This window comes from Balaenoptera musculus, chromosome 3 (genome assembly GCF_009873245.2).
Source record: "Balaenoptera musculus isolate JJ_BM4_2016_0621 chromosome 3, mBalMus1.pri.v3, whole genome shotgun sequence".
NCBI classification, from domain to species: Eukaryota; Metazoa; Chordata; class Mammalia; order Artiodactyla; family Balaenopteridae; genus Balaenoptera; species Balaenoptera musculus.
The window spans coordinates 114,909,996-114,934,273 of NC_045787.1; the positions used below are offsets into that span (position 1 = coordinate 114,909,996).

The 24,278-nt window shown below is 37.6% G+C and overlaps 1 protein-coding gene across 1 annotated transcript in view; it reads left to right on the forward strand.

Moving 5' to 3' along the window:
• The window catches only part of CTNNA1 (catenin alpha 1), a 185,966-nt gene that overhangs the window by 38,304 nt on the left and 123,384 nt on the right, over window positions 1-24,278 (forward strand). The gene's annotated exons all lie outside the window — the stretch shown is intronic.

Below are 24,278 nucleotides of genomic sequence, written 5' to 3' on the forward strand. Positions count from 1 at the left end.
ACTTGTGTGGGATTATTTATGGGTTCTCTGTTCTGTTGTATTATCTATGTGTCTGTCCCTCTGCCAATGTTCACACAGTCTTTATTGCTGTAGCTATAAGTCTTAGAATTGGGTAGAGTGATTCCTCCCCCTTTATTCTTTTTCTAAATTGTTTTAGCTATTCTAGTTTTTATTGCTTTTCCATATAAATTTTAGATAATCTTGTCTATGTCTACAAAAAAGCTGCGATTTTGGTAGGAATTACATTAAACTTGTAATCAATATGGGGAGAGTTGATATTTTTACTATATTGAGTCTTCTATGAACAAAATATGTTTCCATCAATTTAGATCTTTTTTTATTTCTTTCATTAGTGCTTAGCACCATGTATATATATAATATATATCCTCTATATGTTTTATTAGTTTATTTTATTTTTTGAATTATTATAAATAGTATTTTATATTTCTTTAGTTTTGTGTTTCTTTTCAAGTCCTTGGCTACACGCATATGCATTTTACCCTAGTTTTATTCCTAGCTTTGATATCATTTTACTATTTTCTTTAAAAAAATTTAACACTGATTACAGGCATTTTTTTATGATTTAGTATAACCTTGGAATTTATTATCTTTAAAACTACGTACTTTCTGGGACTTCCTGGTGGCGCAGTGGTTAAGAATCTGCCTGCCAATGAAGGGAACATGGGTTTGATCCCTGGCCCGGGAAGATCCCCCATGCTGTGGAGCAGCTAAGCCCGTGAGCCACTACTACTGAGCCCGCGTGCCATAACTACTGAAGCCCGCGCACCTAGAGCTCATGCTCCGCAACAAGAGAAGCCACCGCAATGAGAAGCCTGTGCACTGCAACAAAGAGTAGCCCCTGCTCACCACAACTAGAGAAAGCCCGGGCGCAGCGACAAAGACCCAATGCAGCCAAAAATAAATAAATAAATTTATTTAAGAAAAACTAAACTATGTACTTTCTATTGCATCATTTCCCTATTATTAGACTTAGAGGTTATTTTTATGTTTTTGATATAAATAGTGCTGTAGTGAGTGAATACCATGTATATATAATGTTTTCCCTTTTAAAAAAATTATATCTTTAAGATGTATTTCCTGGAGTAGGAATATAGGGGCACAGATCTTTTTTTAAAAAATTAGAGTATAATTTATATTATATACAGCAAAGTACACAAATTGGTGTACAGATTGAAGAAGTTTTACATATATGTATACTCATGTAACTACCATTCAGAAAGTTTCCTCAGGGACATAGATTTTAGGACTTTAAAAATGTAGTCCTAAATAGTTCTCCAGTAGGGTTATATCTATCTATCTATCTATCTGTCTGTCTGTCTATCTAGTTTGCTTAGTGTTCATGTAACTTCACCTATTACAAGTTACAAAAATTCAACTCAAACTTGTTTAAGCAAAAAGGGAGTTAATGGGTCTTAGTAATTGGGAATTCCAGGAGTAGATCCTGAGTTCAGGCATGGCCAGTCTGACTTGACTGAATGGATGTGAAGCTTCCTTCATCACTTGCCTCCATGTATTTGTTTACCTCTGTTTTCATATATACATATTGGACAAGATGCCCACCTCTAGTTTGAGGTGGTCATCCTAGTTTTGTCATCCCAGCAGATAAAACTTTTCTTTCTTAGTGTTTATATCTTAGTCATGGAGGGGACTGATTAGCTTTGCTTTGGTCACGCTCGGCTCTAAACCAGTTTCTATCTCCAGAGGAGATTGATTAGCCAGTGTGGATCACATATTCACCCCAGGACACAAAGAATGGTGGAGAATTCTCCTAGGGAACAAGGGATATAATAATATGATGTTTAATGGAAGGAAATTATCCTTCTTGACAAGAAATGGGATAGTCCATTAAAATTTTTTACTACCTTTAGAGGTGTAAAATGCTACTTTTTAAAAAATTTGCATTATTTGGAGTAATTGATGTTGACCATTTTTTCGTGTTTGTTTATGACTGTATCTGAAACATGTTGGTGCTTGTGAGAGCCCCTAGGGCAGTGATAAGTATCTATAAACATTAGTGCTCCTTTGTTGATTTGTTGAATCCCTGTTATTTTTCTTATTGATTGGAATTATGCCAGGTTTTCAAAAATTGTGACTTGGCTTATTGGACCAGAGGTGCTAATCTTTTAGGTTTCTCATCACTAATCTGTTGGTATGCAGAGGTAGTATTAACTTGGAGTTGGAGAATCAAGACATGATTGTGTGTGTCTGTAATGATTTTAATGGTGGGACCTGATTTATGGTAGTCCTGGAAAAGGTGGTTGAGTTCAGTTGAAAAGAGCAAAGATTGCAGCTAAATCCAGTGACTTTTACTGCCTCCCAGACCGTGTGGTTTGATTTTTGTTCCATGACTGCCATACTACTAACCACACCCAGTCATCTCTCATGTATGTGCTGTTATTCACATGGTGGACAACATGAAAACATCTGGATAATTCACTGTGGCCTCCTTTCCAATATTGGAAAAACAGTTAATAGTAATACCTACATACCCCATCTCCCCAAATGGATAGAAGGTAAAAATAGAGTAAATCCTTTTACTAAGTATCCTTGACAAGTAAATAGAAAGCAGGCATTTTAATGTTTGGCTTATAGTTTCCCACCTTTCATGTCTGTTTATGTCAGGCAGTATTTGTCTTAAGATTTCTTTGGAGGCTTTTCTTTTCAAGTTCTGGCTTTGGGATCATTACAGTATTCCATTTCAGGTAAACTTTGATTATAATGCAAGCCCATTGTTCTTGAGTAGAAGTAGGACTTCAGCTTATTGAGAGCAATCAATGTTGTTCAGTACTAAGTTTCAGTTGTTATAAGAACCATCTTTTCTGTAGAAAGTGTCTTGTAACTTTTAGAGCAAGAAAGCAGTATATATTGGTGTTCTAAAACAATAGAGTTAAAACTATTGAGTTTGCTGAGATCTGTCTGATCTTAGCAGTTACAGTTCGTTGGTGAGCATACTCATTAATGGACTTGTTGCACAAATATCTTCTCAGCTTTTTTTAAATCTTGAAAGTACAGAATTACATAGTCAGATAAAACTGATGGTCTTTTAAGGACATTGTTATAAAGAAGGAATAGGCAGTGAGGGTTTTAAATTGATATTAAGAGACAGTCTTTTATTTATCTCAGTAATTGTGCAGTGAAATTGAGGACGTAGAGGCCTTCTTCCTTGTTATAGTTTGAATGATTTGTATACAGGGAGAAAATAGTATATACATATGGAGAGGTGTGTGTGCATGCATATATATGTGTGTGTGTGTACATGTTTTTGTGGTGTGTATATATGTATGTGTGTGTGTGTGTATATATATATATATATATATATTTTTTTTTTTTTCCATTGTAAATCTTGGCAAGGCAGTTTTAAGGAAAATAATGATGTATTTTCTCCCTGACAAAAGAATATTGAGCACAAGCTATCAGGCTCTTGAGGCATAATTTTCTCCGTGGCAACTGACTAGAGTCAGATTGAAGGAGGTGAAAATTGGTCTCCTGTCCAGTGCAGATGTTGACAGCTTCAGACTGGTATACCCACATCTAATGTAGTCAGCCTGCAAGACAGATGTTAGAAGACAGATGTGATCAGGACAAAGCAGCTGTCAGTGAGTGTTTCGAGTAGGATTTGAGAGGTAGACAGGAGACAGCGAAATCTGGGTTTGCTAAGTTCATGATGTGAAGACTTGAAACATAGCTTTGAGGAGCTTTGTGTGGGTGTGTGAGACTGCATTTTAATTTGTCTGGTCTTGTTAGTGTGGTTTTATTCATGTTGGAATCATGAGCTTGATCTTATATATGGGCTCTTTAATTTTTCACAGGAAAAAAAATGACAAGTATTCCTACCCTGGAATATTGAGTATGGGTTTCAAAAAGTGTTAATTATGCTATGGAAGAGCAATAGCAGAGAAACATTTAACGTTTTGAAAACGATTAAGTTTAAGTTAATTAGGTTTTCAGATTAGTGTAATCACTTTCTTCATTAAATCTAACAAGAAATCAGCTGATTTTTCTCATACTCTTGCTTTAAGTTCTGGCTTCTCATTTGTTATCCTGCCTTTTCCCCTTGCTATTTTGGTAGATTTTTCATCCTGTTTTCGCTGCTTATTTTTGTGGATGTCTCTTTTCGTGTGATCCCGTGATGGCTGTATCTGTTGTTAGAAGTGCTCCCACTCCAATTCCTACCCTTCATATGTTCCTGAGGACTGTGATTAATTTAAAACTTGTTCATTATTGACTCCTCTTCCTCCACTCTCACTATTTAATCCGTTTTCTGTTGTTCTTCATTTAACTTGAGCAGGAAAAGCAAAATATAAATTCCAAAAAGTCATTAACTGGCTGTCATCTGGGTGTTTTATGTCTTAAAGTTGTCTGCCTGACTTAAACTGTAAGTCTCTAGGCTGGAGGCTACATTTTCTTTGACTTGGGATGTGTCAGGGGTGCTGTCTGCTTCTGGATCACTACCCTTGTGTGAGCATATGCTACTTTGCAAATACTTGGGTTCTGGTGTAGCCAGCTGGGAAGTGAGGAAAGGAGAATGAAGTTATTAAATTCTAATGTTTCCTGTCATTTTGAAATTGCTTTTTTTTTTTTTTTAAAGTCTATCTTGTTAAACTCACAAAAATAATATCACTGACCAGGATAATAATACTTTTAAGATACAGTGGGTAATATTCCTGCCTTAATATATTTGTACAGTGTAGCTAAGGAAGTTATCTTAGGTATTGAATTTTTGACTTTGGCATGACTTCAACCATGATGTAGAAACGTGGTTGCTACTAGTTAATTTCTTAAGAAAGTGATTCCAAGTTGAAATGCATGTTATGCATTTATTTGAATGTGTAATCAGGAAGTAAGTGCCTCTCTTTGGAGTGTTTTTGAATAGCAGCAGGGCACACTTGAATTAGTAAGGAAGATGAGAACATGAATATGTGTGGTACTCTATTTTAATTTTTTAAAAAGAGCCATTCTGTCTACTAGAAAAAGTAGAAATTTCAAAACTCCTTTTCTTACCCAGAGTGGATGGGGAAGGGTGCAGATTGAGAGTTTTTCTAGGTGCTCCCTGAACTGATTCAGATGGGCTGACAGTATTTAAATAACCTATTAAATGTTTTTTTTTTTTTGGGTTGATTTTCAAAAAATAAACAGTTTTGTGGATTAAAAATGGCACCCCAGGAAAGTTCTCTTAAAGCATCTGTCAGGAATTCTTTGAATCATTGTCAGTTTTTCTATAGTTATGGAGGTGTCATCTAGGGGTCTGTGGTTTTTGCCAAATATCACCCATTGATGAATGGAAAGGTGAAGGTGGAGAGCATTAAGTGTTTTGTTCATGTTCATCTGTATGTCACAGGGTGGGTGAGTTATACCAGATATATTCCACCATTTGGTTCCTTCCCATAAGGCCTATGTTATAAAATCTGTTATTCTTTGCAACTATATTGCCAGTTTGTCTTCATCGACAAGTGTGGAAGATGTCTTATTTTGTTACTAGATCATGGAAAATGAATTAAAAAATTTTGGGTGTTGGACGGAAGGGATTGGGACAGGTTGGGAGATGCATGTTAATCCTTGATTATCTTGAAGTTGGCAAATAATTTTGTGAAGACTTGGTCCTGTCAATTTATTATTTTGTAAAAAGAAAGTTGGTGGAATGATAACAAAGAAGTAAGAACAGGTATATCACTTTTTGGTGAGATCTTTTAATCAGATACTTAAACTTAAGAGAATTTGGTATAAAGTAGGTTTATCAGTGGAGCTAAAGCAATAAAAAAGTAACTTTCAAGAATTAGGAATCCTGTATTCAAATTCAGGGCTGGATTTTTTTTTTTTTTGGCTTTCTACTGTGTGGAAAGATGCCCAGCTGTTAAGTACAGGGAGGTTTATAACAGACTTACCTGTGATGTTGGTTGCTTGCTCTTTTTTTTTTTTTTCCTCTTCTTCGTCTGGCTACTCTAGGTAGAATTGAAAACATTCCTTTAACAAAAGTTAATTTTCTGCAGTGAACATGTTTTTGATAGTAAGAGCAAAAGAGAACTAAAAATCAGCTATAATTTTGTTACCCAGAGATGAAATCAATGGTTAACATTTTGGTCTTGACCCCTCCAGTTGGTTTTTTATGAATATACTCACATGGGTAGAATTATGTTTTGCTCATTTATTTTTTTCACTTAATAGGTCCTGAACATCTTTCAGTATCATTAAGTACTTTCCTACAACATAATTTTTAATGGCTGAATAATATCCTCTATAGAGTAATATGATTTAAGAAGGTTATTTTGAACCAGAAAACTGACTTCTCTTCAATATATTTATGACCAGAGTTTTATTCACTTTTCAAAAACTTAAAAGGAGTGTGGTAAATAGGACAGTTTTTATTTTAAAGACTGAAGCCTGCCATTGTTAACAAGGATAGTATGAGATATCTGAGAGAATGAAAAATTTTAGACAGTTAAAATCATTTTGAGATAAACAGATCAAAGTGACTTGACCAAGGTCATCCAGGAAATTAGTGGGAGAGGGGGAATCAGAATTACACATATGGCCATGAAATTGATCATGAAATGAATAAATAATTGGAACATGTTTAAGATGATGAATGGCTTTTAACTCTTCTCCTGGAAGCTTCTGTCATTTTAACACAGGGCTGTGTTTGCTGGTCCTCATAAGCATATTCAGGTGGATGTCTTAAAATATCTTTTCTTTTGGATCTGGCAGTTGATAACAAACAATATGGTCTTATAAAATGTTCTATTTAAGAAATATCTAGTTAACGTCTGTATAATAGTTGAGCTTCTGCTGCAGCAACTAAACAAAAAAATAATGACAATAAGATTGGGTCTGCAGATGGGCCCCTTATTTTACCAGTTGGCTTTCCCATATTTTGGATAAGCTTCTCAAGATAGCTGATTTTACAAAGCTTTTATTTCATAATGTATGCTAATTTTCCTTTTTCCTTTTTGCAGTGACACTAGTAGCCATGGGATTTTTTATACCTTTGAAAAAAGAAAATTTGCATATAGACTTTTTTGGAGTGCTTTAAGTTATTCGTTTCTAGGAAAACCTCAGTTTTATGTATCACAGACATGAATTAAGGATATTTTACATTTTAAAATTATTTGAAGACTTTTTTCTTTAAAAAGATATTCATTATAGAAAGTTAAAAAAGAAAACCCACACAAAGAGCAGAAAATAATCACCCATCGGGCTATACAACCTTATGCTATACCACCTCTGTTAATGTTTTCGTGTATGTTGGTGTAGTCTCCCCATGACATAAATACTTTGTGATTTCCATTCTCATTGTGCAGTACAGATTAGTGTATATCTGCTATTTAAGGTGGAAATTTAAAAAAAGGTTTTATTTCATTAATAAAGACACCTGGAGCTGGTAGATTATATAACTTACAGAAGATAAACCATGTTCCTCTGCTGGGCTGGCAGAGTTCTTGTCTTTTTCTGGACCTAGAGATAGAAAAAGTTCTGGCCAAGGAGCATATTAGAAGTATCCTTAGTATTGTTTTTAGGGAAAATATAACTTTGCTCTATATTTTGAGTCTCCTTGGAGGACTTTTGAAGGCTTATAGAGATGTTTCCATAGCTGAATTTCTGAGGACTTGGTGCCCTCTGCTATGGCATTGTGATTAGGAGCCATTTTTATAGTATGGCATGGGCTTTTTGGGATGGGAAGTTGTAAAATAGGATATACGAGGGAGATGACCAGTTTTTAAAAACTTGAAGGAACCTCAGATTGGCTTAATTTCTCTCTCTCTCTCTCTTAATTTTAAAAACCAACTGGAAAAACTAAAGCCCAGCAAGGGGAACTAAGTCAAGCTTTGTTTGTAGCTATTATCACAAAAGGACTGGTTTTTACCACTTTCTGCACTATGGAGATGGGAGTGAAGGAGGTGCCTCCTTTACTACTTCATCACTACAAATTAAAAGCCAATTTTTCCTTCATCCTTTGAGAAACTTGCTAGCGTGACCTTATTTCTGAAAATATAAGAAATGATTGGTGTGTGAGCAATGACAATGTTCTGAATAGGTTTAAGAATTGGAGAAAGTAGATGAGAAAGTGGAAGGGGCACAGAAGTATTTGTGAGCTTCGTATTTATTACCTTATTTAATTTTCAAAACAGCCCAGTGGGGTGGGAGATGGTATTCTCATTTTACAGAAGAGAAAACAGACTTAGAGCTGAAGCATCCCAAAGTCACGCAGCCACCAAATAGCAAAATTGGGATTCAGACCCAGTTCTAATACCTTGTTTGATCTACTCCAGACATTGTTCTGGGAGAAGAGTATATATTCATTAGTATTACTTAGCAGCGTCCTTTGTTTTAAAGGAGTGGCATAATAGAATATCTCATGTTTCCTAGGCTCAAGTTAAAAAAGAAAAAACAATCCTCTTTCTTTTTTTACTTTGTGTGTGTGTATGTGTGTGTCTCTCATACACACACACCCACACACACTTTTCAAACCTGTCCTTTACCCATAACTTTATAAAAAGTTGGATTGCTTTGAAGGGAATTTACTCAAGGTATTTGATGCTTCAGAAAGGCCTTTATCTTGTCCTGTTCTAATGTAGAACGGTGTTTTTTTGGTTTACTTTACTTACAGTTGCCGTTTGTCCTTGTTTTGAACTCCAGAGGAGCTTAACTTTTATCCCCAGCTTAGTTAGGGGAAAATGCCAGGGGATGGGCATGTTGACAGATCTGATTTCATGGGTGATGGAACAGTAGTAGTGGGTTCTCTTAGGTTCCATCTCCATTATATCTTGGTTAATATATGTCACGTAGTAGACTCTAGACAATTGGGACAAGGCCAGAAGACCCAGTTATATTCTCAACCTTTACTGCTGATCGTGTGACCTTGGACAGACTGCCTGTCTGCCTCAGTTTTCCTAGTTTGCCTTTTTTGTGTACAGAAAGAGTACTTTTGATAACTCTTACAAGTATGCACTGTAAACTAATTGACAGTTACATTTATCGTTTTTAAAGGTTGATTGATTACCTTATTAAACATCTCAGGTCAATCTTATAATATCATGTTCCTTTTATAGAGATTACCGTTTAGCAGAAATTTGAGGTCCACCCCCCTTTTTTTCTAAAGTTAATGGATTGGGGTTTCCCTGGTGGTGCAGTGGTTAAGAATCCGCCTGCCAGTGCAGGAGACACGGGTTTGAGCCCTGGTCCGGGAAGATCGCACATGCCGTGGAGCAGCTAAGCCCGTGCGCCACAACTACTGAGCCTGCACTCTAGAGCCCGCAAGCCACAACTACTGAGCCCGTGTGCCACAACTACTGAAGCCCGCGCGCCTAGAGCCTGTGCTCCCAACAAGAGAAGCAACCACAATGAGAAGCCTGCGCACCACCACGAAGAGTAGCCCCCGCTCGCTGCAGCCAGAGAAAAGCCCGTGTGCAGCAATAGAGACCCAATGCAGCCAAAAATAAATAAATAAAATAAAATAAATAAATTTATTTAAAAAAAAACTAATGGCTTATTTACTATTCATAGTTGAGTGCAAAAAAATTGTGTTTTACTCCATCACACAGTATGTTTTCTGATGTATTTTTCATTACTAATACTTTATGTTAGCCATGAAGTTAAGGGTTTGCCATTATGGTTGTGAGCTAAAAGAGATGAGGGTGGATGTAAATATATTTAATTTACTGTGCTTCTTCCTTCCAGTTCCACTTATCGTTTGACCTGATACTAATTTGGAATGATATCATGCTAGCTGTAGAGGCATGAAACTGTTTAAGAGGAACTTGGGAGGGAGTGAGAATTTGGAAGGAGGGGGTTATGGTATAAAGAGAGATAAGAGTTGGGGATAAATTGGGGGATTATTACAGTGAGGTTAAGTAATTAAATTTAAAGTTATAAGACTTTATGCTTGTCCATTTGAATGTAAGCTAATTATTGAAGAGTTTTGATTCATTTAGATGGGCTATAGCTTTAAGAATGTACTGTAAGTTCATCCTGTTTGGCTTACTCTGGGCCTTTAGTTCTTCCCACAGTTCTTTCATTTACCTCAGGTTAATTCACTTTTCCACTTCCTGTAGCAGCTGCTTCAGAGTTTCTTCCACCCTCAAACCTTCATTTCCATTACCATCCTGTTCAGTTTTTAGGAGAGCTTCATTTACTGCGTCTGAGAAAATAGATTCTCTAGCTATGCTAAACTTCATACTGCCTGGAAGCCTCTTGTTACCTCTGCTTTCACTTCTCATCTGAGGGTACAAGAACTCCATGGCTCTCACTTCCTCCTGTGGTCCTGATTATGTGTGTTCCTGTCTGTGATCTAGAATCTTCATTTTAGTTATGTGTCTTTGGTGTCTTTTTGCCTCCTTTACCCCCTCAATCTGTCTGTAACTAATTCCCATAGTGATAAAAGATAGTATGGGAGTGCAGGCACTATTCTAACCTCTCTTCTAAACATTGGGTTTCATATCCACAGTAAGCCTGGGAGGTACATAGATGCAGTCCTCACTTTGCACTGTTCCAGTATGCACAAGTTTGTTACCACAGTTTCATAATACCGGTTCCCCAACAACATGGTTCAAATTTTAGCATATTAACTGAGTGATTGTATACAGTACAGACTTTGCTGCTAGCTCTGAAGTGTACAAATCATTACATAAATAACAGGTCTGCATCACGATCACTGACCAATCATGTCTCTTCTTTCAAGGTCTGTTAGTGATTGATTGGTCACTGCAACTATTCAGTTCATGCAAAGTGTGTAGTTGTGTTGCCTCCTTGTCTCTCAGTGATAAACCCACATGAGCCATTTTATAAGAAGAGATCATTGAAAGAGGGAATTTGCTAACAAAGATGAAAGTACAGCAAAGAAAGAAAAAGTGATAAATCCAAGTTACAGAAGAAATAGCTGACTGGAAATGTTGACACTGCTGCTGTTTAAGAGACTTTAGATATGTAGTCAGAGGAACTTAGTGAAGGCAAACTTATTGACATAAATGAGAAAAGTAGTTGTGATGGAAAGGAAAATGATGTCCAAGAGAAAGTGATGTCATCAAAACCTTCACATTAAAGGAACTCTTGGAGATAGTTCATAACATTGAAAGTGCAAAGGAAATGTTGGAAACTGATCCAAACTTAGAAAGAAATAGGATAATTGTGAAGGGATAAAAAAGATACTTACTCTGTATCATGTTGAAAGAGGTAAGCATTGTTCAGAAACTACTTTTGAGTAGTTTTCTTACAAGGAAATAAAACATTTTCATTCTCAGTGTTATCATAATGTTTTAAGTTATGTATTAAATATTAGTTGTACTATTTTTATTTAATTTCCCTGTATATTTATAATCAATAGTAAGGAGCTTTTAACCTGTTCACAAAAAATTTTAAAGGTCACAAGACAATTGTAATTTTTCCCATTGATGATTAAGATCACATTGCATTGTTTCAGTTTGTGTGATCATTTTTACAGACCGGCACTACTGTGCAAAGTAAGGATTACCTGTATTATTTGTTGTACAGCTGTGGAAACTGACCTGTGTAGTGGTGAAGCTACAGTTTCTGTCTGATTGTAAGTTCATGATCATACTCTCTTCCATTATACTGCTAATCCTACAAAAAATAAAAACAAAAAACAAAAGAAGAAAAGACTTTTCTTCCTGGTAGCAGACCAAATTCTTGAAAGGGCAGTTTTATTTCTAACTTGTTCTGTTATCCTTGAAATCTGGCTTTTGCACCTACCACAGACTCGCTCTTCCTCATTACCTCCATGCCAGCCACACTGGCTTTCTTGGTCTTCCAAGATCATTTTAGTGTGCATCTGCCCTAGGGTCTTTGACTTGGTGTTCCCTCTGCTTGGAATGTTGCCTTGAGTTAGCCACATTGCTCCTGTGCTGCCTTTTTCAAGACTTTCCTCAAGTGGTACCTTTTCAGTGAGGCCTGCCTTGATCCCCCTATTTTAAATTGTATCTTATATCCCCACTCTCCCTGTCCTTCTTTCTGTCACTACCCCTCCATAATTGATTTATTTATTATGTTTATTATCTTTCCCTCTCATTAAAATATAAGCTCCCTGGAGCCAGGAATTTTTGTCTGGTTAATTTCTATCCCAAGTGTTTAGAATAGTGCCTGGCTCATTGCAGGCACTCAGTAAACACTTGCTGAAAGAAGGCATGGATGCCCTTGAGGGTCACTGGTGAACAGATTTGAATACTCAGGAAACGCAATGAAGATCTTTTCTCTGTCTTCTCATCTTGTTTTACCTGATAGTAATAATTTCTACCAACCCCGTATTGTCTCCTAATGCAAGGTAATAAAGTAGGCCTTTTATATGTCTTATTAGTTGACCCTCACAGCAAGTTATTCTCTACATATTACAGAAGAGGAAACAGGCTATGAAGTCCAGTCACATAGTAAGTGGCAAAGTCAAAACTCAAGCTTACCTCCAACTCCAAGGTGTGTGCATTTTCAGGTCACTGCATTTGGTACTCTTGTTTATCTTTTTATTTTCTGAGTCATAATATTTCACATACCATAATATTTACCCTTTTAAGGCATACAATTCAGTGGTTTTTAGTATATTTACAAGGTTGTACAGCCATCACCACTGTGTAATTCCAGAACATTTTCATTACCCTAGAAAGAAACCTCATACCTATTAGCAGTTAGTAGTCCTCACTCTTCCCTTCTGCCCCAGCCCCTGGCAACTGCTGATCTAGTTTCTATCTCTGGATTTACCTATTGTGAACATTTCATATAAGTGGAGTAATACAGTATATGGCTTTTGGTGGCTGGCCGCTTTCACTTAGCATAATGCTTTGAGGGTTCATCCATGTTGTAGCATGTACTTTATTCCTTTTTATGGCTAAATATTTCATTGTATGGATATACCACATTTTATGTATCCATTCATTAATTGATGGATGTTTGGATTGTTTCCATATTTCAACTATTATGAATAGTGCTTCCGTGAACATTCATGTATACGTTTTTGTGTAGACACTTCTTTTCAGTTCTCTTGGGTATACACCTAGGAGTAGAATTGATGGGTCATATGGTAACTCTACATTTAATCTTTTGAGGAACTGCTAGGCTGTTTTCCAAAGTGGCTGTACCATTTGATAATCCCACCAATTGGCTATGAGAGTTCCAGTTTCCCCATATCCTCACCAACATTTGTTATTATTTGTCTTTTTTATTATAACTATCCTAGTATAAGGATAGTTTTATTATAACATATCCTAGGTATGAAGTAATATTTAGTGATTTTCTTTTTATTGCCTTCATTTTTTTTTATTCTTATTAGTCATCCATTTTATACACATCAGTGTATACATGTCAATCCCAATCTCCCAAATCATCACACCACCACCCACACCCCCCACCACTTTCCCCTCTTGGTGTCCATACGTTTGTTCTCTACGTCTCTGTCTCAATTTCTGCCCTGCAAACTGGTTCATCTGTACCATTTTTCTAGGTTCCACATATATGCATTAATAAACGATATTTGTTTTTCTCTTTCTGACTTACTTCACTCTGTATGACAGTCTCTAGATCCATCTGCATCTCTACAAATGACCCAATTTTGTTCCTTTTTATGGCTGAGTAATATTCCATTGTATATGTACCACATCTTCTTTATCCATTCATCTATTGATGGGCATTTAGGGTGCTCCCATGATCTGGCTATTGTAAATAGTGCTGCAGTGAACATTGGGGTGCATGTGACTTTTTGAATTATGGTGTTCTCTGGGTATATGCCCAGTAGTGGGATTGCTGGGTCATATGGTAATTCTATTTTTAGTTTTTTAAGGAACCTCCATACTGTTCTCCATAGTGGCTGTATCAATTTACATTCCCACCAACAGTGCAAGAGGGTTCCCTTTTCTCCGCACCCTCTCCAGCATTTGTTGTTTGTAGATTTTCTGATAATGCCCATTCTAACTGGTGTGAGGTGATACCTTATTGTAGTTTTGATTTTCATTCTCTAATAATTAGTGATGTTGAGCAGCTTTTCATGTGCTTCTTGGCCATCTGTATGTCTTCTTTAGAGAAATGTCTATTTAGGTCTTCTGCCCATTTTTGGATTGGGTTGTTTGTTTTTTTAATATTGAGCTGCATGAGCTGTTTATATATTTTGGAGATTAATCCTTTGTTGATTTGTTTGCAAATATTTTTCCCATTCTGAGGGGTGTCTTTTCGTCTTGTTTATGGTTTCCTTTGCTGTGCAGAAGCTTTGAAGTTTCATTAGGTCTCATTTGTTTATTTTTGTTTTTATTTCCATTACTCTAGGAGGTGGATCAAAAAAGATCTTGCTGTGATTTATGTCAAAGAGTGTTCTTCCTGTGTTTTCCTCTAAGAGTTTTATAGTGTCTGGTCTTACATTTAGGTCTCTAATCCATTTTGAGTTTATTTTTGTGTATGGTGTTAGGGAGCGTTCTAATTTCATCCTTTTACATGTAGCTGTCCAGTTTTCCCAGCACCACTTATTGAAGAGACTGTCTTTTCTCCATTGTATAACCTTACCTCCTTTGTCATAGATTAGTTGGCCATAGGTGCGTGGGTTTATCTCTGGGCTTTCTATCTTGTTGCATTGATCTCTGTTTCTGTTTTTGTGCCAGTGCCATATTGTCTTGATTACTGTAGCTTTGTAGTATAGTCTGAAGTCAGGGAGTCTGATTCCTCCAGCTCCGCTTTTTTCCCTCAAGACTGCTTTGGGTGTTCGGGGTCTTTTGTGTCTACATACAAATTTTAAGATTTTTTGTTCTAGTTCCCGTAAAAAATGCCATTGGTAATTTGATAGGGATTGCATTGAATCTGTAGATTGCTTTGGGTAGTAGAGTCATTTTCACAATGTTGATTCTTCCAATCCAAGAACATGGTATATGTCTCCATCTGTTTGTATCATCTTCAATTTCTTTCATCAGTGTCTTATAGTTTTCTGCATACAGGTCTTTTGTCTCCCTAGGTAGGTTTATTCCTAGGTATTTTATTCTTTTTGTTGCAATGGTAGATGGGAGTGTTTCCTTAATTTCTCTTTCAGATTTTTCATCATTAGTATATAGGAATGCAAGAGATTTCTGTGCATTAATTTTGTACCCTGCAACTTTACCAAATTCATTGATTAGCTCTAGTAGTTTTCTGGTGGCATCTTTAGGATTCTCTATGTATAGTATCATGTCATCTGCAAACAGTGACAGTTTTACTTCTTCTTTTCCAATTTGTATTCCTTTTATTTCTTTTTCTTCTCTGATTGCCATGGCTAGGACTTCCAAAACTATATTGAATAATAGTCGCGAGAGTGGGCATCCTTGTCTTGTTCCTGATCTTAGAGGAAATGCTTTCAGTTTTTCACCATTGAGAATGATGTTTGCTGTGGGTTTGTCATATATGGCCTTTATTATGTTGAAGTAGGTTCCCTCTTATGCCCACTTTCTGGAGAGTTTTTATCGTAAATGGGTGTTGAATTTTGTCAAAAGCGTTTTCTGCAGCTATTGAGAAGATCATATGATTTTTATTCTTCAGTTTGTTAATATGGTGTATCTCATTGATTGATTTGCATATATTGAAGAAGCCTTGCATCCCTGGGATAAATCCCACTTGATCATGGTGTATGATCCTTTTAATATATTGTTGGATTCTGTTTGCTAGTATTTTGTTGAGGATTTTTGCGTCTATATTCATCAGTGATACTGGTCTGTAATTTTCTTTTTTTGTAGTATCTTTGCCTGGTTTTGGTATCAGGGTGATGGTGGCCTCATAGAATGAGTTTGGGAGTGTTCCTTCCTCTACAATTTTTTTGAGGAGTTTGAGAAGGATGGGTGTTAGCTCTTCTCTAAATGTTTGACAGAATTCACCTGTGAAGCCATCTGGTCCTGGACTTTTGTTTGTTGGAAGATTTTTAATCACAGTTTCAATTTCATTACATGTGATTGGTCTGTTCATATTTTCTGTTTCTTCCTGGTTCAGTCTTGGAAGGTTATACCTTTCTAAGAATTTGTCCATTTCTTCCAGGTTGTCCATTTTATTGGCATATAGTTGCTTGTAGTAGTCTCTTAGGATGCTTTGTATTTCTGTGGTGTCTGTTGTAACTTCTCCTTTTTCATTTCTAATTTTACTGATTTGAGTCCTCTCCCTGTTTTTCTTGATGAGTCTGGCTAATGGTTTATCAATTTTGTTTATATTCTCAAAGAACCAGCTTTTGGTTTTATTGATCTTTGCTATTGTTTTCTTTGTTTCTATTTCATTTATTTCTGCTCTGATCTTTATGATTTCTTTCCGTCTAATAACCTTGGGTTTTGTTTGTTCTTCTTTCTCTAGTTGCTTTAGGTGTAGGATTAGATTGTTTATTTGAGATGTTTGATGTTTCTTTAGGTAGGCTTGTATAGCTATAAACTTCCCTCTTAGAACTGCTTTTGCTGCATCCCATAGGTTTTGGATCATCGTGTTTTTGTTGTAATTTGTCTCTAGGTATTTTTTTATTTCCTCTTTGATTTCTTCAGTGATCTCTTGGCTATTTAGTAACGTATTGTTTAGCTTCCATGTGTTTGTGTTTTTAACGTTTTTTTCCCTATAATTGATTTCTAATATGACAGCGTTGTGGTCAGAAAAGATGCTTGATATGATTTCAGTTTTCTTAAATTTACTGAGGCTTGATTTGTGACCCAAGATGTGATCTATCCTGGAGAATGTTCTGTGTGCACTTGAGAAGAAAGTGTAATCTGCTGTTTTTGGATGGAATGTCCTATAAATATCAGTTAAATCTATCTGGTCTATTGTGTTGTTTAAAGCTCTGCTTCCTTATTAATTTTCTGTTTGGATGATCTGTCCATTGGTGTAAGTGAGGTGTTGAAAAGTCCCCCACTATTATTGTGTTACTGTCGATTTCCTCTTGTATAGCTGTTAGCAGTTGCCTTATGTATTGAGGTGCTCCTGTGTTGGGTGCATATATGTTTATAATTGTTATATCTTCTTCTTGGATTGGTCCCTTGATCATTATGTAGTGTCCTTCCTTGTCTCTTGTACCATTCTTTATTTTAAAGTCTATTTTATCTGATACGAGTATTGTTACTCCAGCTTTCTTTTGATTTCCATTTGCATGGAATATCTTTTTCCATCCCTTCACTTTCATTCTGTATATGTCCCTAGGTCTGAAGTGGGTCTCTTGTAGACAGCATATATATGGGTCTTGTTTTTGTATCTATTCAGCAAGCCTTTGTCTTTTGGTTGGAGCATTTAATCCATTCACGTTTAAGGTAATTATAGATATGTATATTCCTATGACCATTTTCTTAATTGTTTTGGGTTTTTTTTCTTTTAAAGAAATTCACGTTATTAATTAATTAACTAATTAATTAATTAATTAATGACTGTGTTGAGTCTTCGTTTCTGTGCGAGGGCTTTCCCCAGTTGCGGCAAGTGGGGACCACTCTTCATCGCGGTTCGCGGGCCTCTCACCATCGCGGCCTCTCTTGTTGCGGAGCACAGGCTCCAGACGCACAGGCTCAGTAGTTGTGGCTCACGGGCCCAGTTGCTCCGTGGCATGTGGGATCTTCCCAGACCAGGGCTCGAACTCGTGTCCCCTGCATTGGCAGGCAGAGTCTCAACCACTGCACCACCAGGGAAGCCCTTGGGTTTGTTTTTGTAGGTCCTTTTCCTCTCTTGTGTTTCCCACTTAGAGAAGTTCCTTTAGCATTTGTTGTAGAGCTGGTTTGGTGGTGCTGAGTTCTCTTAGCTTTTGCTTGTCTGTAAAGCTTTTGATTTCTCCATCGAATCTGAATGAGATCCTTGCTGGGTAGAGTAATCTTTGTTGTAGGTTCTTCCCTTTCATCACTTTAAGTATATCGTGCCACTCCCTTCTGGCTTGTAGAGTTTCTGCTGTTAACCTTATGGGAGTTCCCTTGTAAGTTATTTGTCGTTTTTCCCTTGCTGCTTTCTATAATTTTTCTTTGTCTTTAATTTTTGCCAATTTGATTACTGTGTGTCTTGGCGTGTTTCTCCTTGGGTTTATCCTGTATGGGACTCTCTGCGGTTCCTGGACTTTGGTGGCTATTTCCTTTCCCGTGTTAGGGAAGTTTTCAACTATAATCTCTTCAAATATTTTCTCAGGTCCTTTCTCTCTCTCTTCTCCTTCTGGGACCCTTATCATGTGAATGTTGTTGTGTTTAATGTTGTCCCAGAGGTCTCTTAGTCTGTCTTCATTTCTTTTCATTCTTCTTTCTTCTGTTCCGCAGCAGTGAATTCCACCATTCTGTCTTCCAGGTCGCTTATCCATACTTCTGCCTCAGTTATTCTACTATTGATTCCTTCTAGTGTAGTTTTCATTTCAGTTATTGTATTGTTCATCGTTGTTTGTTTTTTCTTTAATTCTTGTAGGTCTTTGTTAAACATTTCTTGCATCTTCTCGATCTTTGCCTCCATTCTTTTTCCAAGGTCCTGGATCATCTTCCCTATCATTATTCTGAATTCTTTTTCTGCAAGGTTGCCTATCTCCACTTCATTTAGTTGTTTTTTGGGGGTTTTATCTTGTTTCTTCATCTGGTACATAGCCCTCTGCCTTTTCATCTTGTCTATCTTTCTGTGAATGTGGTTTTTGTTCCACATGCTGCAAGATTGTAGTTCTTCTTGCTTCTGCTCTCTGACCTCTGGTGGATGAGGCTATCTAAGAGGCGTGCAAGTTTCCTGATGGGAGGGACTGGTGGTGGGTAGAGCTGGGTGTTGCTCTGGTGGGCAGAGCTCAGTAAAACTTTAATCCGCTTGACTGCTGATGGGTGGGGCTGGGTTCCCTCGTGTTGGTTGTTTGGCCTGAGGCAACCCAACACTGGAGCCTACCTGGGCTCTTTCTTGGGGCTAATGGCGGACTCTGGGAGGGATCATGCCAAGGAGTAGTCCACAGAAGTTCTGCTGCCCGTGTCCTTGTCCTTACGGTGAGATGTAGCCACCCCCCCACCTCTGCAAGAGAACGTCCCACACTAGCAGGTAGGTCTGGTTCAGTCTCCCCTGGGGTCACTGCTCCTTCCCCTGGGTCCTGATGCGCACATTACTTTGTGTGTGCCCTCCGAGAGTGGAGTCTCTGTTTTCCGCAGTCCTGTCGAAGTCCTGCAATCAAATCCTGGTAGCCTTCAAAGTCTGATTCTCTAGGAATTCCTCCTCCCATGGCCGGACTCCCAGGTTGGGAAGCCTGACATGGGGCTCAGAACCTGCACTCCAGTGGATGGACTTCTGTGGTATAAGTGTTCTCCAGTGTGTGAGTCACCCACCCAGCAGTTATGGGATTTGATTTTATTGTGATTGTGCCCCTCCTACCGTCTCATTGTGGCTTCTCCTTTGTCTTTGAATGTGGGGTATCTTTTTTAGTGAGTTCCAGTGTCTTCCTGTCAATGATTGTTCAGCAGTTAGTTGTGATTCTGGTGTTCTCACAAGAGGGAGTGAGTGCACGTCCTTCTATTCCGCCATCTTGAACCAATCTCCTTGCCTTCATTCTTGAATGATTATATTTAGTGATTTTGATATGCATTGCCCTTACAGCAAAGGAGGTTGAGCATCTTTTCATGTGCTTATTAGCCATTTATATATCTTCTTTGGAGAGGTGTGGTATAATTCCTTTGCCTATTTTAAATTGGATTATTTGTCTTATTGTTGGTTTTAAGACTTCTTTATATAATGTGGATAGTCGATCCTTATCAGATGTATGGTTTTCAAAAATTTTCTCCCATTCTGTGGGTCTTTTCATTTTCTTGATAGTGTCCTTAGAAGCACAAAAATTTAAAATTTTGATGATGTCCAGATTTTATCTCTTTTTCTTTATATATGACACTTTAGGTGTCATAGCTAAGAAACCATTGCCTAATCAGAGTTTTTGAAGACTTTATCAATGTTTTCTTCTAAGTGTTTTATAATTGTAGCTCTTACATTTGGTTTTGATCTATTTTGAAAGTATATGGCATGAGGTAGTGGTCCAACTTCATTGTTTTTCATGTGGATGTTCAGTTGTCCCAGCACTATTTGTTAAAAACACTGTTTTCCCCCTATTGAATGGTCTTGGCAGCCTTTTTGAAAAGTAATTCACTGTATTTCTGGATTCTCAATTCTATTCCAGTGATTTATATGTATATATTTGATTTTGTTGACCACTTTCCTTTGCAAATGCTTATCTTTTTGTTTTAGACAGTTTGTCAACTTGGGTCTCTGTTTCTCTTGTCACAGAGTCTTCTTTCCCTTACTCCTAAAGCCACAGTCTCAAGGGCTGCAGCTTTTTTTTTTTTTTTTTTTGAAATCTTCCCCAGTTCATGTGCACACATATAGTATGCTCTGGCCCTCCTCTCCATCTCAGGACAGCTGTACCTTGAATCCTTTAAGTAATCTTCCACCATGCTTTCTTTTCCCTTATTATTATTATTTTTTTAGCCGTGCCACCCAGCTTGTGGGATCTTAGTTCCCCAACCAGGGATTGAACCCGGGCCCTTGGCAGTGAAAGCGTGGAGTCCTTAACCACTGGACTGCCAGGGAATTCCCTCCCTCCCTCTTAATAATCAAAGGTTATCATATCATTTGACCCCTGCATTTATAATTTACTACTGTTCTTTCCTGGGCTCTTACTGTGGCTTTCTGACCCATATCATTGGCCTGGTTTATTATATATGCTTTTGTTAGGTTGACCTTGATTTCCCTCTTTGGCTCAGGGATTCTTCTTTGTACTCTGTTTGTCCATGGCCTTTCTACCCATCATCATATCCACCCCCTCATCATCTGATGCTTCTACATACTTTACTTCCAAGTTAGACTAGAGAACTCAGCCCTCAAACACGCCTTTTTATTGTATACCCAGCTTGTTAAGTGGTTCTAAGAACATAGGCATTAAGCATTACAAACCCACGGGCTTCCCTGGTGGCGCAGTGGTTGAGAATCTGCCTGCCAATGCAGGGGACACAGGTTCGAGCCCTGGTCTGGGAGGATCCCACATGCCGCGGAGCAGTTAGGCCCGTGAGCCACAATTACTGAGCCTGCGCGTCTGGAGCCTGTGCTCCGCAACAAGAGAGGCCGCGATGGTGACAGGCCCGCGCACTGCGATGAGGAGTGGCCCCCGCTTGCCACAGCTGGAGAGAGCCCTCACACAGAAACGAAGACCCAACACAACCATAAATAAATAAATAAATAAACTACATTCCTTTAAAAAAAAAAAAAAAGTAGGCAAACTTTAAAAAAAAAAAAGCATTACAAATCCTGTCTCTCTCATTTACTATTAGGTGAAATAGTAACTAACTTAATCAAGTTAAGTTAGTTACTGTTAAGTTAGTTAACTTGTCTAAGCTTTAGTTATCTCTTTTGTAAAGAAGGGCTAATACCACCTACTTTCTAGTTGGTTCATAGGATTAAATAAAATATGCGTAGTGCCATGGAGTGGGCATTTAATAAATGTTAGATATTACTATGTTGCTGTTCCTTTTGCTTGAGGTGCCAGCTCCCTTAACTCTACTGCCCCAAGTTCTTCCTATCCTTTGAGGGTAGAGTCCATTTCAGAGCACCATGCCTTCAATAAAACTGTTGCTGGCATTTCACTTATACCCCAAACTGGTCGTTAGCGCTTCCTTTTTTGACCCTATGCTACTTTGTGCCTTTCTTCAAGCTCGTATGTTAAAAATGCCACATAATTTCTGTATGATCACTTTCTTCCTTTCTGGTTTATAAACCATTTGAAAGCAGAGGTAGGTCTTGCTCAGCTTCATATCCCTGGCACTGGATTTATTTGTTTTAGTGTGTAATAAGCTCTCAGTGAATAGGTGGAATTCTTTTTATTGTATGAGGCCAATATTTCTTATTTAATATCCCTTGCTTAAAATTAATATTAAGCAAATATCTTTTTTTGCAAGGCTTTAGAGACAACTTCTTACATGAGCAAATAACTTTTCCTGATATATTCCCATAGCACCTTGTCCACAGTGCTATTGTAATTTTGACTGCATTGTAATATTCCCTAATTTGTGGGCCCTTTGAGTACAGGCGCCTTGTCTTAATCAGCTTTTAATTGTTTGCTTGTCTGTCTTCCCACCTCCATAGAGCTCCATGAGGACATGGGCTGTTTCTTGAGCACTATATCGCTGGCCTTTAATGTATAGTGGGTGCTCAAATATTTGTTGAATAAATAAATGAATGGCTGAGCTCTGTCTTTTTAAGTACCATAAAATAACATTTTTGTTAAGTATCCACATAATTGTCATATGTCTGTACCTTAGATCCAGGAAAACTTTTAACTATGAAATTCTTCATTGTGAGTTACTTCTGACCTGACAAACACGCAGAGCTTGTCTTTGCTCTTAATACTATATTGTGCTTCTTAGCCTAATTAATATATGAATCTGAGGGTGAATTTAACTTTTTCCCCCTAATCTCACATTCTGCAACTAAATTTGATAGCTAGGAGAAATTTGGTAGGTCTCTTCAGGAGTAGCTAGGCTTCTGGGACTTCCCTGGTGGCACAGTGGTTAAGAATCTGCCTGCCAATGCAGGGGACACGGGTTCGATCCCTGGTCCGGGAAGATCCCACATGCCATGGAGCAACTAAGCCTGTGCACCACAACTACTGAGGCTGCACTCTAGAGCCCGCGAACCACAACTACTGAAGCCTGTGTACCTAGAACCAGTGCTCTGCAACAAGAGAAGCCACTGCAGTGAGAAGCCCGCGCACCGCAACGAAGAGTAGCCCCCTGCTTGCCACAACTAAAGAAAGCCTGCACACAGCAATGAAGATCCAACGTAGCCCAAAATAAACAAATTAAAAAAAGAAAGAAGTAGCTAGGCTTCTTGATAGTGCACTTTTTTTACATTTGTGGAAGAGATGAGAGAGTGAATAGCCTTTAGGCTTTAATATGAAGTGGACATGTTCAGCCAAGGGAGGGAGTAATTTTCCAGGAATCCAAAGATAGTCACCATAGAGACACTGTCAGTATAACTGGTGGAACAGACATAGCCCTGGCCCTACAGTTGCTTTCAGCTATAAGAAAAGAGAAACGATAGGCACCTTAAATGATTATTATTAGAAACACATAACAAAAAAGTATAAGTTATTTTACAAGTTTCTAGGAAATGTTATAAGTAACTTCTTAGCATTGTTGAAGCTGGGATTGTATAAATTGGATATTCCTAATAGCTATAGTAAAATGTATGTTTTTAGCCTAATTTTAAAAATTATGGATATAATACCTGTTATAGAAAATGTTTTCATAAGTACAGAATAATGTAAAGAGTCAGATTGTAACCTAGTATAACTATTATTTGTCTTTTTAAAAAAAATTATTTATTTTATTTACTTATTTTATTTTTTTTGGCTGCATCGGGTCTTAGTTGCTGCACGCTGGTTCTTCGTTGAGGCATGCGGATCTTTCGTTGTGGCCCATGGGCTTCTCTCAAGTTGTGGTGTGCGGGTTTTCTCTCTCTAGTTGTGGCGTGTGGGCTCCAGGGCACTTGGGCTCTGTGGTTTGTGGCACTTGGGCTCTCTTGTTGAGGCGCTTGAGCTCAATAGTTGTGGCTCATGGGCTCAGTTGCCCCACGGCATGTGGGATCTCAGTTCCCCGACCAGGGATCAAACCCACGTCCCCTGCATTGGAAGGCAGATTCTTTACCCCTGGACCACCAGGCAAGTCCCGATTTGTCTTTTGACTCCAGTCTTTTCTGTGTTTTTTTAAACACAGATTACATACATTTATCATTTCATCTTTTTTTTTCTGCTTAAGGTTTCATCATAAGCTTTAACATTTTTTTCCATATATGTGTTAATATTTGCATAATAGTCAATTGTAGGCTTTACCATAATTTACTTAACTAGATGCTTGGTTGAGCATTTGAGCTGTTGGAAGTGTTTTGCTATGAGGAAAATGAATGAGTCAGTGACTGAACATACCAGTGAGTTTCTGTTTGAGCTGTATGCATTAGGTAGTTGTGATGGTTAATGAAGTATGATGGTCCTACATAATGGTTGCTGTGTTTCTGTATCATTCTGTGGATGTGAGGGTAGATTGCATTAGATCCACTTTTTTCTCCCATTCAAATCTTGAATTTTTTTTTTTCCATTAGGATACATATAATGGTCCTTCTTGGAAAGGAGGATTATTAGATCAATGGAAAGAAGTATTTTTAAGGCTCTTGATACATAGTGCTAAATCACTTTCTAGATATTGTGCTTTTACCAGGAATGTATGAAGGTGCTTTTCTTAGGGACAGCTAGAAAACAAAAAAAAGAAAAAACAACAAAAATAAAAATCCTTAAACTAAATTCTGCACATGAAATATACAAAGTTTGAATT